Here is a 17,626-nt window from a genome sequence, read left to right as displayed (position 1 = left end):
AGTTCAACTGCGACAATGGGATCAGCTGCAGCTTTTACTTTGCCTGTACCAAGACCATGCAGGTTTTTCCACAGGACAGCTGGGCTATTTCTGTTCTTGATTAATGTATGGGAATACACTATTGCTTGTAAGCAATATGATTTTCAGATGCGGGACTTAGTTTGTATGTCCAATATGCAGGACCTCTGAGAATCAAAAGCTGGTTTAGTTATTCAGTTAACCAAGGTGCATGTTTCTTTCTTATTTTTCTGCTCGTCAGGGGAGCCTACTTGTCATATAGTTGAGTAAGTTTGTAAGTAGACCCATGGAGTTATTTTTATGACTGAGAAAGGAATAGAGGATGTCCCCCAAACTATTTATTGTACCTTACTTGCAAGAACAGACGAATTAATGAGTCTGAAAACTCTAAAACTAAATTCCTCCCAAACAGGCCATGAAGGCCCAAGGTACTGACCAGCTGCCAAGTCATCCTCAGCTCATAGGCATCACTGGATGTGGATATGGATGATGATGATGATGATGATGATTGGTTTGTAGGGCACTCAACTGCTAAGTTATCAGCGCCCATACAAATTCCCAACCTTTACTCAGTCCAATCTTACCACTTTCATGAATGATAAGGACAACACAAACGTCCAGTCATCTCGAGGCAGGTGGAATTCCTTGACTCCGCCGAGAATTGAACCTGAGACCCACACCGCTCTCCCAGCTATATGTCAGTTTGAGAGACCGGAACCGCTACTTCTCAATCAAGTAGCTCCTCTGTTTGCCTCACAGTCTGAAATCTTGGTAAGTAGTAAATTGCAGTCTCTTTCTGGACATTCTAGAGAGTATGTCATGGCTGGACATGCCAGGTGCAGATATTTGAGACATATGAATTACTCAGCCTGGGGATTTCATTGCAAATGTATCTATGAGAGCATGACTACTGTTCGTATGATGGATAGGAACAGGCTGAAGTAGCGACACATTTTAAGAAGAAAGCATTGGCTTAAATTTCATACTGAAAGGACTATTGTATAGAAAATTTGTTAGTGTCAACAGGTATAATTCTATGCTCATGCTTCAGTTTGACACTTGAAAGACCAGTTTTGAACTTTAGGAAGTTTGTAGAGGACACGCATTAGGCACTTTCTATTAAGGGATTTGATCTCTATGAACATATATTCCACTTGCTTATTTTCATTATTGTTGGATGTGTAACACAGTACGTGATAAATCAAGGCATATGTAAACCCCTACTCCACCTCCTCATCTTTCGTGCCTAACAAAGATGTAACCGTCTAGATTTATTGAACTTGTGGGAATACTTGGTTTGAGCCAGGTGTCCGACAGAAGTCGACACCTGGCCAGATGATTTGCCAGAGACTGGACATTTGGGTGTGTAATATGGAGCTTAGTGTGCTCACTTGCAAAGCTTGCAAGGATGCCACTGCAGGGCTGGGCTGGGCTAGTGAGGGTGGGGGGACACTGCATCGCGGGGCACTCTGCAAAGGGGAACAAAGGTTCCCAGAAGTGAAAGGAGCATGTCTATTAAGGGAGAGGGGAGGCCAAGGCCAGTAGACTTTGGCAGTGGTCATTTAACAGCTGACTGGTATCAGGAACAGAACCTCACTAAACAGAGCTAGAATAATCTGTATGCAACAGTATGGTAAAGACGATAAACAAAATAAAAACAAAGTGTACATTTTGAATGGTTCGAGTGATGAGTAAAAACAGTGATTTGATAATAAGCTGCTAAATAGAACAGAAATAAGACAGTAAAATTAATCAGCTGAGTTAGAGCCCTGTCAGAAAAGTGAAGTAATGGTGAAATGATGAATTATATTGCTATTGGAAGTATGAAAATTGAACAGAAACTTTATAATTAGTAGTAAAAGTGAACCTAAACAGTCAATGATAACTGTTTAAGGAAAGTATTACAAAAATTTTTTCTTTACAAAATACACAAAAATAAACACACACACTTTAGGCATGTCTTTTAGCCTCTAAGGCACAGGCATTCAAGAGTTCATTGGCAATGCAGACTGAGCTTTATATACTAATTATTATGTTAACATCTGGTTTCCTTATCAGTGAAAACGTAGACAAAACTACGTGTTTTTATTAGCAGAAAAAACTTAGAGCAAAAATAGTTACAAAAAGTATATAAAACAACAATGAATCAAAAATTGAAGTTTCCAGTATGTTATATCTATGTAATTTTATTTACATATTATGATTTTGTATCAAATAAAAATGTTTTTGGTGAAGTTAACATTTTTCATAAAAGAAAGATGATTTACCTAATGAATAAAAAATTACAGTTTGCAACAATGCAAACAGAATTTCAAGATTTTGTAAGTATACATGGTATTTGTTGTTAATTGAGCAACTTAAATTATCAAGCTTACATTATTTTTGGCAACAATTTCTCTTCAAAACTATGTTCCCATTACCATTCTCTATTTTTAAAGTGAAACTGATAGGATGACTATTTTTCTGGGATTTTATGTTCACAAGTTGTAGCTTACAAAAATGTTCTCATTAGTTTCAAATAAGAAAAATATAATAGCTGAAAATGCTCCAGTGTATCAAATTCTTCCACAAAACCCATACATTGCATATTGTAAAATTAAGTTGGAACAAATGCTTCACTAGTAAAAGTGAGATCAAACAGTCCACTTTTTCTAACTGGTCGAAATCTTGGTTCTTTACAAACTCTGATCGTACAGCTTCAGCTTTACCTCTGCCAGTACCTCTCCTCTACTTCCCAAACTTCACAGAAGCTCTCCTGCATACCATTTTGAATGAGCACTTAAGGAAGTAAGAGTTTCAAAAGTTGGGGGGAGGGACTGGAAGTAGTGAAGCTTTGAAGGACAGACTGTGAGTCATGCTCAGATAACTCAACTGGTAAGAACACTGCCTGTAAAAGCAGAGTTTTTGGATTGAGTTCCAGTCTGGTACAGGACTTGAATCTGCCTGGAAGTTACAAATGGCTCTGAGCACTATGGGACTTAACTTCTGAGGTCATCAGTCCTGGAAGTTACAGATCTAGTCTTACCATCAGACTGCTTTCGTTAGTTAGATACACGTGTATGTCTAGTAGCAGTGTTCCCTTCATACCATCACTCTCTCCAATCTTTCACACTTCCTAAATGTAATACAGATCCACATCCACTCTTCTGACCGAAGCTGGTATGAGGGCACCTACACTCCTTGTCAGCAGATTTTCATGTCAATATCATTGTTAACAATGGCAGTACATACCTGAATGAAAACTGAATGACTGTGTCATTAACTTCTTCATAATCTACCCCAAGTGAATCATTAATATAATGATCTTGCCTTCTGCTACCATTTACTCATTAACAGTATGCCTTGGAATTTGCGTGTATAACAATCTCCAACAATGATAAGAAATGTACACAGTATCTACGTCAATACAGTTAAATGTACTGCTGTTTTCCAGATGTCAATACTCTCAGTCTACGATTTGAAAAAAATTCTCTTCCAAAAGAAATGTAGTCACATCAACACTATGTTAAACAGAAAGAAGTGTACAATGAGTGCAGCGAAATACCTGTAATGTTATGACTAGGTCACTTATACTTCCAAGTTACAACAGAGCAGATTGAAACATTCTCAGGTGAATCATTGCGGCAACCTTTTAAAATATTTGGACTTCAGACCGATTTGTTATCATCAGGTAAGTTGTGGACTGATGCCAGCAGGCTAGCGCAGTTACGAACCAGCATTCTGTCGAAGGTTCATATTCCAGCTCTTGGATCCTAACTGTTTCTATATATGTATTGTTGGTTGAAATTTGCTTTTTTTACTCTCATATTCTGGTATTAAGTTGATTTTTAATTTTTTTTTAAGGAGACCGTGGTCAGCATCACAATCTTTACTGACACTGTCTGTAAATCCTAAACTTACGTGCTGCTCATGTCCAGTGCAATGTTTTTCCACAATTCAGATAGTTTACCATGTGTATGACAGACTGCATTGGCCAGAGATGTAGTAAAATTCTGACTTGCAGAAGCCCAAATCAGTTTTTACATTGCCCTCAAACAATCTAAAGCAGAATATGAGTTCACTGTATCATTTTCCTTAATACAGTCGATCCTAACAGGACACCAGTATATGGAAGAAAGGCTGTTGTTTCTCTGCAAAGGTTAAACAAAGAAATGAACATATGATGCTGGGGGTGTTGGATGGAGTTGTAATCGGCACAGTATTGTCCGCAGGCAGTGAATCTAGGTATGTAGATATTGCAGGTTTGTTGTGCAATACGAATATCTCCCCCCCTGAGATGTTTATTAAGAGCTGGGTGTTCTTTGTTACCAGAATTAATAAAGAAGTTATTCATTTCATCGGGTGTGATACTGGTCATATCATATGCAGTTCTGTTAGTATTACCAAGATGATTTGATAATGTTCCAAGCAGCCTTGCATTTGTTTTGTGATTGCTGCATACAATTATCATTTTCCATCTGTCTCTGTTTTATAATTTCTGATCTGTACCTCTTCTATAGTTGAAAGTACTGAAGTACATCTTTTTCACTGTTCTTTGATCTGTTATAAAGATTAATGACGTGTTCTTAATTTTTTGAGGTCAGGTGTGTACCATTGATGTAAACTTCTATGATCACTTTTGATTGGTTTCCCCTTGTATCTTTTTAATATTTTGAATGCACTTATTACATGCAGTGGAAAGAAGATTGACAAAGGACATTTTTTAGCTTTAATTAATCCTGAATAGTCCACCTTTTCCATCAAACACAACATCTGGAGGAGAATGCAAACACTCATATTGGTCATCCCCCCAATAGTACTTCTCCGAAAGAGCTGCCTGGTGCCATGACTTCTTGTAGCATGGTACCTGGCCTGGGAGACTATCTAAAGCAAATAGAGAGTCAAGGGAAATTCCGTAACCCCAAATGAATGTAGTAGGCACAACTTAAGTGTGTCCTGTGTAACTCCCTTACAGTCCACTTTATGCAGATTAGGAAATCTCAACACATCAGGTGCAAGACTCAAAGTAAGCAACTCTATCTGACAAGGCTCTGGGAAACTCAAATGCCGGATTTTGCATTGCAGGACTGTCTATCAGGTAAGACTCAAAAAGCAAATAAAACTCCTGCCCCTACTAAAATCTGAATCTCATAACTATTCCTCTGGACCTTCATCCTAACATGTTCAGAAAAGATATGCTATGATCATTCAAATATTTACTGAAACAAAAAGCAAATTAACTTACAGTATGGTGGTATGACCACCTCTTGCACTTACACTAAACATTATTTTCAACTGACTCTTCTTGATTAATTTAATATCTTGTTCACAAGCAGTGATATTCATATAAATTTCTGAATAACTGAAAATAGTATCACTCAACATATTTCATCATACAGACTCCTAAGTCACTTGTACAACTTATTATTGAAATTTTATCAGTGTGACACAACAAATTAAGTAAGGTAAACTGTTTCCAGAAGAATTTAGGTAATTACAACCAAACAGTGCACATTAAATTTAAGTAGAATCCAACAATTAATAAACAAGTTTTAATTAGAGCTTTTCTTGTACTTCCTGCTACAAGTACGACACCATTTTTCTTTGGAATATTTTGAGTGTACACTTAATTTTAAATTTCTCACTATTTCTGCATGTTATATAAATTACATGACTTTCAAGTGATGGTGGCTCTACCAAACAAACTCAAGTTCAAATTACAGTTATACCTAATTAACAAATGAAAATAAAACAAAATAATGTACTGGACAATATGTCGTTTCATTGCCTGAAAGCACATCAGTTTTGACAAAAATTATCAGTTGATGACTTCTAAATGTGACACTTTACAATGTCAGCATTGTCCAAACCACTAATATTTTTGGAATTAGATTTTTTTCTTTTTCTTAAAAGCTGATGTCCAATGACAAAACAGTGGAAATATATCACAGAACTGCTGCTAAATTCTCATGTTTCTTCCCTACAACAGAAATGAACCATAAAGATTAAAAAAATTTACGTAAAAAGCATACAAAGTACTAAAAATTCTAAATGCAATGCAGCAAAACAGGTCAACTATCAAAAACCTGAGATGTTGAGAGGCATAAATGTTTCCCTTATCATTTGTAAAATATAACAATGAAACAGAAGACAAATATGTCAAATAATAGTTTAAACATTGAAAAGCTACAGAGAACATAAAACATTCATGGAACTAGGAAGACTATATAATGTAATACTGAAAATAATAAACATGGCCCCACACACACTTGTATTTATAAAACCATGTTCACTGTGCAAGAGCTACTATTTCAGTTTATCTCAAATAGTGATAAACTCACATACGGTACACAATCCTACTTGCTGTCTCACTTGGGGATCCAGAGAGTAAATGCCTGTCCACAGAACTTTAAAGTTTGATCTCTGGTCATTTCTAGAAACACCTCCCAACAATATGAAGGCTAATACAATGTGTCATTAAGAGCAACAATTCACTTCATGCCTATTTTACTTTGAGTTGCTGTCTAAAGCTGCATATAACATAGAAAAATAGTAGGGAATCTGCTAGTATTATTGTGTGGTTGTAGAAGGATGATTTGCTAGTATTTACTATGTGCTATAAAAACAGAGATGAGGTCACATAAATCATTTACCCACTTATGATATTTAACTAACTAATGTATAAAATTTCCTTGCCCAACACTTAAAACACAACATATGCTAAAATAAAAATGTAAATAAAGACCATAAAATATTCTGCTTTATGTATTTACATAAGTACAGTTTTCCTAAAAGACTAAAGAGGTCCACCTTAAGTAAACTTAACGCATGGTATACTTTGCCAGCTACACCAGCATGCACATTTTTTTGAAATATAATGACACAGCAACACCAAAATCAAACACATTTGACACGAGAGGGAAAAATTTATTTGGATAAGGAACTATTGAAAATTCTGGTTTGTTTTGCACAAAGGAAAGGAAAGGCTGAAAAATAAAAATAACAGCAGAAATAGACAAATAATGAACTTCTGATATGTGTAGTTTTTCTCGGCTCACAAGGGGTATTTTTTCCTCTAGGCAAGATAATAACATAGATGAGAAAAACATGGGGAGATGTGCTGATATAGAAGCATTTAGAGACATAATATACCGTATAAGAATATTTGGAATAGCACTTATAAGAGCTTTAATTAAAAAAACAGAGAATACATAAATGACAACTTTCAGTACCATCAATCCTATTTTGGATTATGGTTACCAGCTTTATGACATTACAGAATTCCACAATTACATGACCATGTAAATTCCTGAACATAATTATGACTCTTATTCCATATTTCATTATCTCTGCATTTATACGAGGCAGAACTGGGCTTGTTCATGTCTCTTGTTGGACTTAGAGGCTCAAAACAGCCATTTATTTCAAATTTTGTGCCACTGACAGTAAATTAAGTCATACTCATAGAATTTCATCATACAGTGCCAGAAATTTAGGTATGAGGAACTTCACAGAAACTCTCCTCTTCCCAGAAAAGCTTCTGTGAAGTTTGGAAGTTAGGAGACGAGGTACTGGTGGAATTAAAGCTGTGAGGATGGGGCGTGAGTCATGCTTGGGTAGCTCAGTCAGTAGAGCACTTGCCCGCGAAAGGCAAAGGTCCCGAGTTCGAGTCTCAGTCCGGCACACAGTTTTAATCTGCCAGGAAGTTTCATATCAGCGCACACTGCACTGCAGAGTGAAAATTTCATTCTAGAAACATCCCCAGGCTGTGGCTAAGCCGTGTCTCCGAAATATCCTTTCTTCCAGGAGTGCTAGTTCTGCAAGGTTCGCAGGAGAGCTTCTGTCAAGTTTGGAAGGTAGGAGATGAGGTACTGGCGGAATTAAAGCTGTGAGGACGGGGTGTAAGTCATGCTTGGGTAGCTCAGTCAGTAGAGCACTTGCCCGCGTAAGGCAAAGGTCCCGAGTTCAAGTCTCGGTCCGGCACATAGTTTTAATCTGCCAGGAAGTCTCAAAACGAGACTTGTTCAGGCAACATCTGGTAAGCAAACAAAATGACTTTTGCATAAGAAATTTAAGCAATTTATCCAGACATTTATTATGCAGAAAAGGACCCTTGTCAGTGATGGCTGATGCAGTGCATCTCAATTGTCCTACTCACCAATAATGCTGGATGTTACTGAAAAACTCTTCATGCTTTTGTGAAAGACCAATGAGGAAAAGTGTATGGCACTGTCAATTACAAGTACTTCAAATGAATAAGAGCACTACTCCCAGAGTAAAAAAACAGCTGTGTGTGCAGTTGGCATCACACTCGCCAACTGCCCAAACAGCGGTGAATAGACACAGAAACAAACTGGGTGATAACTAGTGAAAAATTGATAGTAAGTCACGTAAATATTATGCTCAAAGAGAAAATTATTAATACATCCTCAAAGTATTCTTTATTACAACAACAATTTACTATCCATTACAGCAAGATCGTACTATGGAACACTGCAAGACAAAGTCAAAGAAAAAACCCTAACACTGGAGCACAAACTGAGCTCTTTCACCAAACATATCATGTGGCTAATCAGCTGTACGGGGGAGGGGCAGAGGGGGAAGCTTTACACATGTCCAAATCAAATATCCCAGTAGGTTCCTTGACCACTGAACTGTTTAGCACAACTGGAAATCACTTGTCAATATTCAAAGAAAAGATAAGTTCACAACGAATCAGGTAGCTAACGATTACCAAACGTAACAAAACAAAATCAGGTACCTCTTCTGTCCTACTCTCTGCAAGTACAACACAGTTTAAGATAACACACTGATGGTAACATGGAGGTCGTCACAACAAAAATGACTGTTCCAGAAACAAATGACAGCAGAGATCGCGAAGTACGTCCAGAGTGTAGCAAAGTCCTCTTAAGTGTATACAACAATCCAGAGAGCAATCCAAATCATGAATGTATATCAGCCAAGGTAAAAAGTCTACTATTCCATGGCACATGACTATAGGTTTCAGTGACTAAGTGAGAGACAGGTCAGCAATAGCCAGGCTGCAGTGTGTGCCGGTTAACACTTGTCAGAGGGTGGCAGCATCTTACATGCTTGCCATTCACATGGGTGAAATTCATGGCTGCTTTCTGGAGCCCAAGTATATCTGACATGTTCTTGCTATCGATACTCAGGCCAGGTGGGGTATCTGAATCACACCGGATACTAAAGTATCAAATTCTGAAAATGAAAATTGTCTATGAGGATTATAGTGCAAATATTACAGTCTGTTTCAGATAATAATATATTATTGTAAGAGATTAATAATACAATCCAGAGGAGAAGGATTTTTTAATAAATCCTTTTTATGAATTTAAGTTGGAGTGAACAAAATGAACAGTGAGAGGAAAAGTTTAGTGACACAAAGAACAGTATCAATTCCACAATTTTAGTTAGTTTTATAAACACAAAGTCTTTGGAAATCCGTTTCGAAAACATGTAGAGATTTTATGCAAATCCCTAAACTGATACATACAGACCCGGCAATGCACATATGCATATGAAGTATGCACCACATTACTGCATTGCTCAACATATAAAGCTTGAAAATCACTGTACTATGCATACCATAGAGTACTTTTTATTGTGTGTGTATTCAGGTTTCTTTTTGTCCCATTCCTAAGTGGGGGATGGAAAGACTGACTTTTTGTAAACTAGTCTCTACATGACAGAAACATAAGAGGGCAGAATGATATTAACACATCTGAAACAGGTTTTGGTATGCTCCTTCTAAGTGTTGACCAGCACAGATTATTAGCACACACATGAAATTTATCAATTGAAGACATGAAGTTTATAAATGAGGCCACAATCATGTTTGGCACTTTATTCATAAATTATTTACTGGCGATGGTAACTGGTTTTGATCCAAATGTGACCATCTTCAGACCATGTTACACCATTATGGCCTGCGTTGGTGAATGGAGCAGGTATCGTGGATCCACAATACCTGCTACGTGCACCACCTGCCATCATGGCGTAATATGAATTATTCGTAAATGTTCATCTTGATTGCACATTATTATAGAGTCTACAATGACCAGTTTCAGCTTGCTGACATCATCAGATCATTAAAAGTATACTGTCATGAGTATCAGTGTCACATAATTTGCACATGCAGGTACATGAGCACTTGCAACTCGTAAATAATGTTGTTTCATGTTCTAAGATAAAGATAAATTTACTTTCTTTGGCATTTAGAGCTCGAGTCAATTTCTGCAATAGATTGATCTTTTCGGGGTGGGGTGGGGGAAGGGGTTTTGTAGGGGGGATGTTTAGATGGCACTTCCAAATGCAACGATAAGCCAAAACATTCTGACCACTTGCTTAATAGCATGTTGATCTACTTTTGGATGCAATACAGCAGTGATTATTCATGGTATGGATTTGAAAAGTCCTTGGTAGGTTTTTGGAGGTATGCAGCACTTGATGTCTACACACATCATGCAATTCCAGTAAATTACAGACCAGTGGTTTGTGGACAAGGATCTGGCACTCGATAGTATCCGGGATATGTTCCATAGGGTTCAAGTCAGGTGAAATTGGTGGACAAAACCTCAATGCGTGTTCACTATCTTGCTCCTCAAACCAATGTAGCATAATTCTGGCTTTGTGGTTTCAACAATTATACTGATGGAAGACGTCATTGCCATTGGAGAAGACATCATGCATGAAGGGGTGTAGATGGTCCACAATAATGTCTACATAGTCTACAGCCTTCATGATGAAACCAATTAGTACTGCAGGTTCCATGGGAGCCCAAATGAATGTCCCCCATAGTGTAATATTGCCACCTTTGGCCTCTATACATGGCTCTGTATATTGCGAGCACTCATTCACACAGATGACAGTGTATCCATACACAACTGTCAACCTGGAGAAACAATAATGTAATTCATCTTGTCAAGCGACACATTTCCACTGATTCATGGTCTCATCTTGATGCTCTCATGCCTACTGTAATCTTAACTGGCAATACCAATGGGTCAACATGGGAAAATGTAGAGGGGTCATCTGCTGTGGAGCCCCATGTTCAAGAATGTGCACTGAATGGTGTGCTCGTGTGCTCTAAAACATTTGTGCTTGCACCAGCATTGTATTCTGTCTTCAGATTTGCAACAGAGTACCATATACCCTGTTTTACAGAGTGGGCAAGCCCCTGATCTCCATGCCTCAGCACAGAACGAGGTGGTCAGAGGCCTGCACATCCTGTGATGAGGTGTGGACGACCAACATCTCGTTACGTAATTGTAGTTTCACTATCAACAACTTCCTGTGCATGTTCACAACAGTGCAAACTAACAGCTGACAAGCTTTGCCATTACCGAGATGCTCATTCCAAGCTGTTGGGCCATAAAAATTTAGTCTTTGTCAAAGTCGCTTATGTCAGAGGATTTCACCATTTGTCACCATATCATCACAACAAAGATTGCCCATTCATCTCCGCTCCACTTACATAATTTTCTTACCATGTTATGTGCTCGAAACACCAACAGGTGGCATTCACTCTCCCATTGCGCAGCGGTCACAATAGACTGACTCACCACAGCATCTAATCAAAATAAGTAATAAGAGCTCTTGGAATCTATTCATGTGCAATAAAAGAGGTCATCGGGCACAATACAGTTCCTAAGATATCACTTCAGAAAATGTTCTAGATTCTACTATGGGCAGCAACATAACTGATGATGGCCAAGGTAGGGAGAATATAAAATGCAGACTGGCAGTAGCAAGAAGAGCATATCTGAGAAAGAGAAATCTGTTATTAAAAATAAAATAGAAACAGTCTAGACTCATAAAATATTTTATTTTAAAAACAGAGCAGTTGTTCTTCACACTAGACAACAGCAGTTAGTGTTCCACACCACCAGCTCCAGCAGTCAGTATGGAGTATGTAACGGTCTGAGTATGGTCAGATATTAGTTGAAACTGGTCACCCTTTTTTTAAAATAAAATGTTTTATGTAGTATAGACTGTGTTATGTTTTTAATCATTTTTATGACCACTGACATTTCCTAAAAATATGTTTCATGAAATTTGCTACCATCGAACTTAAATCTAAGTGTTTGGAAGTCTTTTCTGAAGGAAGAAAGAAGGAAAGATTAGAGTTTAACACACTGTCAAGGTCAAGGTCACTGGGAAAGAAATTGGCCATGCCATTACAAAGGAACCATGTTGGCATTTACTTGGGGCAATTTGGGGAAATCACCGAAAACCTAAATCTGAATGGCAGGAAACAGATTTGAACCATCATCCTCCCAAATGCAAGTTGTGTGTGCTAACCATTGTACCACTTCACTCAGTCTTTTCTGAAAGTATTTGTCTGGAGGATAGCCTTGCACTGAAGAGAATTATGGACAATCAACATTTCAGACAAGAGATCAGAAGCTTATGAAATGTGGTGCTACAGAAAGATGCTGAAGAATAACTGGTAAATCAAATAACGAACGAGAATAGAGAGAAACTGGACCAACCACAGTATAATTTAAATTTACTGCAGGATCCTTCAATTGTCTTCTTATAGAAGCTGAGATTGAATGAGAAGCTACATCAGACTGATGATACAACAGTGGAAGTAGTGTATAAGACAATTGTGAGAGCTACTCATGATGCTGCCTTTGAAAGTCTTGGAGTACCTGAGAACATGTCTGGCAAATTTGAAATGATTGGTGGGATGATTATACCGCTGCAAAAGTGAAGGAGTATATGGAGGCCTATAACAGATGGCTTACAAGCAATAAGACTGATTACAGAAGCAGGTATGTAACACTGACATGAGGGGCAAAGAAAGCAGTAATCAGACAAAAAAATGCTGTGTGGGACTTTAAATGTATAGAAATTAATAACTGGACAGGAAGTTAAAAGTACAAATAAGTAAAGAAGATGATCAGACAGCTATGAATAAAGGACAGAAGTAGTATAAACTTACAGCTGATGAGTATAGATGGAGGGAAGACATACTACAAAGAACTGTTTTAGAAGATTGATCCAAATTTCATGATATATGCCCCTTTGCAGGCAATGTACATGACACAGAAATCCAGGAGATAACAACACTGGAAGTACAGGATACAGTTAAACAATTCAAAAATGACAAAGCACCAGGTTCTGGAGCTGTATATATGGAGTTATTGAAGACTAGGCCGAACATGTTGTTTGAACATCTTGCAAAGCTATTTAATGTCTGTCTTAGTGGAGAGTAAATCCCTATCAAGTTTAAAGAAGGGTTCATCACAAATGTATTTAAGAAGGGAAGCATCAATGATCACTTTACTGAGGCATCACAGTTCTCAATTCTATACAGCCTCTATATGGTAATACCCTTTCAACTAGAAGTAAGAAAGAAACTGAGGATGTAGAAGAAAAGAGTGGCTTTCAGGCATTAAGGTTTTGTATCAATAATATCTGCGCCATTAGACAGGTGACTGGCGAGCAACTGGCCCGTGACTTGGAGAGAGATGGTTTTTACAGACTTGCAGAAGGCCTACAACAATGTACCACTTTGTAGAATGTGGGAAGCAAGGAACAACCAGAACATTCATAAATCTTATGTACAATGCTTTAGAAAGCTTACTTGTTGTGTTAAAGTTGGGAAGTTACTCTCACAGAAACTTAAGGTTAGCAAGAGATGCTGCTTAGTGCCTACCCTCTTTAAAATACAGGGTGTACATAAAGTCCAGGAACACTTTCAATTATTTTTTGCACAAGAACTAAACATTGTACAGATGTCATACAGATTGCATTTTGAAAAGAAACTCTGAAAGTTTTTTTTACAAACATTCGATATGCAAACCATGAGTGATTCGGCACACGTCAATAAGGTAACCGAATTCTTGCCATAGCCATGCCGGCATGGCATCATCGACTGTGACAGTCGCTTCCTGTATTCTCTCCTGGAGCTCTGCTACATCACGTGGTAGAGGCAGTACATACACCAGATTTTTAATGTGTCCCCACAGAAAAAAGTCACACAGAGTAAGATCTGGTGATCGGGGAGCCCATTTCGTGAAACAGCTGTCCCCTTCTGTAGCACGGCCGATCCATCGATGCGGCAGCTCCGTGTTCAGGTACCCACGAACTTCACATGCAGGACTTTCACACTGTCATTGGAACCATTTCGAGTTCACAGGATGCACAACACACCGATTTCTTTGGACTGCTTATGAATGTCCCTCCACATTCACTTCAGTCACACTGGGACATCCGCTTCTCTTTGCCGGGCACAAGCAACCTGACGTAATGAATTTGTTGTGCCAGTGGTAAATGGCCTTCCTTGTTCGTGGCTTCTTACCGTACTTGGTTCTCAATATCTGATGAACAGCTGTAGTATACTTTTTTTTGTCGAACTCCAACACACAGAAAGCTCGATCCACACCTGAACTCGCCATGTTTCCGCCAACAGTAAAATTTGGAGACAGTGGTGTTATGGTGTAGTCGCTCATTATTGGAAAATTACCAAACTAGTCTGTGGCAGTATACATGAAAAAAAAACTTTTCAGGGTTTCTTTTCAAAATGACATATGTATGCTATATGTATAATGTTTGGTTCTTGTGCAATAAATAATTGAAAGTGTTCCCGGACTTTATTTACTCCCTGTATTTTTGAAAATTGGATAAGAAAGTGCAAAAACATGGGAATTGAGTAGGTGATGACATCCTTTTCTCCCCATATTTCGCCGACAATCATGTCACTTTTGCTAAGGAAGATGAGGATGTGTCATACATGTTAAGAAAGCTTAAAGAAGAATATGAGCAGTGGGGCATGAAAATTAACTTTACAAAGACAGAATACTTCGTTGTCGGAGGCACAGGAAGGGATCTTGTTATGGATGATGGATCCACAGTAAAGTTTGGTCAATCATATAAATAATTATGGACAATCATTTTGGATAAAGGTGGAATCAATAAAGAAATAAAGCATAGAATAGGAAAGGGAAAGGTGTGAATTAAGCTGCTAAACTCTATTATTTGGAATCAAATTTTTTTTTTTTTTTTACTTTATTGTAAGTTTGATACCTGAACAACCAGGCAGGCTGGCAGCAGCACAATACGCCGCTCTTCAGCCGAAGAGAGTACATGGAGCTAAACAAAGAAGAGACATCACATAGAAAAATGGCGGGAAAGAATAGGAGACACAAGAATATAAAAGCACAAGAAGCCGTTCACACTTGAGGACAATCCACACTATGAACTGGAGACCCGACGCACAAACACTGAAGAAGACGATGTCACTGGTGAACAATGGAGCGTGACGGCGAAACTGAACACTAAACATGACGGCACACACGATACACTGATGGCGGTGATCTCCGGCGCGCGAATGTCCACTGAGCGTGTGCGAGTCCGGGGACCTGCCAAGAGGGGAACAGGGGTGAGGAGGGGGAGAGGGGAGGAAAAGAGGATGCCACGGCTTAGGAGATAGGGACAGGAGGATAGGGACAAGGGAGGGGAGGCCCGGAGGACGAGGGATCAGAAAAGGAGGAGGGAGGGAAAAGGGAGAGAAGGGAGGGAGGGTGCCCAGTGGAGTAAGTACAGGAGGAGGTTGGGAGGATCAAAGTTGGTAGGAAGGGTAGATGGAGGGGAGGAGGGCATCATCAGGGAGAGGGAGCTGGCGGAAGCCACCTTGGGAGAGGGTAAGGAGGGTGGAGAGATGGAGACCGGGCGGGACGTGGGAATACAGGCGCGGCAGCGGGCGGGGGTGGGAGAGGAGCGGGGAGACGAGCGGGTGAGGAGGATCAAGTTAACGGGAGGTGTACAGGATCCGTATCCTTTCAAGGAAAAGGAGGAGGTGGGGGAAGGGGATGAGATCATACAGGATCCGTGTGGGGGAGGGGAGACGGATGCGGTAGGCGAGGCGGAGAGCATGGCGTTCCAGGATTTGGAGGGATTTATAAAAGGTAGGGGGAGCGGAGATCCACGCTGGATGGGCATAACAAAGGATAGGGCGGATGAGGGATTTATAGGTATGGGGGATGGTGGAGGGGTCCAGACCCCACGTGCGGCCGGAAAGGAGCTTGAGGAGACGGAGGCGGGAACGTGCCTTGGCTTGGATTGTCTGGAGATGGGGAGTCCAGGAGAGGCGACGGTCGAGGGTGACGCCAAGGTACTTAAGGGTGGGAGTGAGGGCGATGGGACGGCCATAGACGGTGAGATAGAAATCAAGGAGGCGGAAGGAAGGGGTGGTTTTGCCTACAAAGATCGCCTGGGTTTTGGAAGGATTGACCTTGAGCAACCACTGGTTGCACCAAGCGGTGAACCGGTCAAGATGGGATTGGAGAAGGCGTTGGGAGCGTTGCAGGGTGGGGGCAAGGGCAAGGAAGGCGGTGTCATCGGCAAACTGGAGAAGGTGGATGGGGGGTGATGGCGGTGGCATGTCCGCCGTGTACAATAGGTACAGAAGGGGGGAGAGGACGGAGCCTTGGGGCACACCGGCGGAGGGGAAAAAGGTGTAGGAATCAGTGTTATGGATGGTGACATAGGAAGGACGGCGGGAGAGAAAGGAACCGATCAGACGGACGTAGTTGATGGGAAGGGCAAAGGTTTGGAGCTTGAAGAGGAGACCGGAATGCCATACGCGGTCATAAGCGCGTTCGAGGTCAAGAGAGAGGAAGATTGCGGAGCGACGGGAATTGAGCTATTCGGAAAGGAGATGAGTGAGTTGAAGGAGAAGATCGTCGGAAGAGAAGGACGGCCGAAAGCCACACTGGGTAACGGGAAGGAGACGGTGCTGGCGGAGATGCTGGTGGATGCGGAGGGTGAGGATAGATTACAGGACCTTGCTGAAGACCGAGGTAAGGCTGATGGGATGGTAGGAGGAGACGGCGGACGGCGGTTTGCCTGGTTTAAGGAACATAAGGATACGAGATGTTTTCCACAGGTCGGGGTAGTAACCGGTGGACAGGACTACATTGTAGAGCCTGGCCAGGGTGGAGAGAAAAGAGACAGGAGCTTCACGAAGGTGACGGTAGGTGACACGATCGTGACCAGGAGCGGTGTTGCATTTTGTGCGGAGTGTAGCAATGAGATGCTGTGTAGTGATAGGAGTATTGAGGTCCGTGTGTGCAATGTTGTCCAAGTACTGGAAACCAGGAGCGAGGGGAGGGACAGAGGTGTCAGTTCGATCTCGGATATCCGGGAAGAGGGAGTAGTCGAACTGGGGATCATCGGGGATGGAAAACACATCGGACAGGTAGGAGGCAAAGTGGTTAGCCTTACTAAGGGCGTCAGGGAAGGGGTGATCATCATGGAGAAGAGGATAGTAGGGGGAGGGCTTAGTTCCGGTAAGGCGACGGAAGGCGGACCAGAACTTGGACGAGTTTATAGGGAGGGTAGCATTTAAACGGGTGCATGTCTGTCGCCAGTCTCGGCGTTTCTTAGCCGCGAGCAAATTACGAATGTGTTGCTGGAGTTGCCGGTGGCGTCGTAGTGTGTCCGGGTCACGCGTGCGGAGGAAGGCACGGTAGAGACGACGGGATTCACGAAGGAGGAGGACGGCCTGTGGGGGTAAGGTAGGACGGTGGGGGTGGATGGCAACAGTAGGGACGTGGGCCTCCATGGCCTCAGACAAGGTCTGCTGGAGAAAGGAGGCGGC

At 40.7% G+C, this 17,626-nt stretch overlaps 1 protein-coding gene across 1 annotated transcript in view; it reads right to left on the bottom strand.

The window, feature by feature from the left end:
- Positions 1-5,866: 5,866 nt before the first annotated feature.
- The window catches only part of LOC126469828 (probable 28S ribosomal protein S6, mitochondrial), a 525,346-nt gene continuing 513,586 nt past the window's right edge, over positions 5,867-17,626 (bottom strand). The window contains exon 5 of the mRNA XM_050097120.1: positions 5,867-5,977. The gene's annotated coding sequence lies outside the window, so the exon portion shown is untranslated. The remainder of the gene's footprint in view (positions 5,978-17,626) is intronic.

The sequence above is a fragment of the Schistocerca serialis genome, chromosome 3 (genome assembly GCF_023864345.2).
Source record: "Schistocerca serialis cubense isolate TAMUIC-IGC-003099 chromosome 3, iqSchSeri2.2, whole genome shotgun sequence".
Classification (NCBI taxonomy): Eukaryota; Metazoa; Arthropoda; class Insecta; order Orthoptera; family Acrididae; genus Schistocerca; species Schistocerca serialis.
Note: the sequence above shows the minus strand (reverse complement) of the source record. Positions and strands in the feature narration are given on the sequence as shown.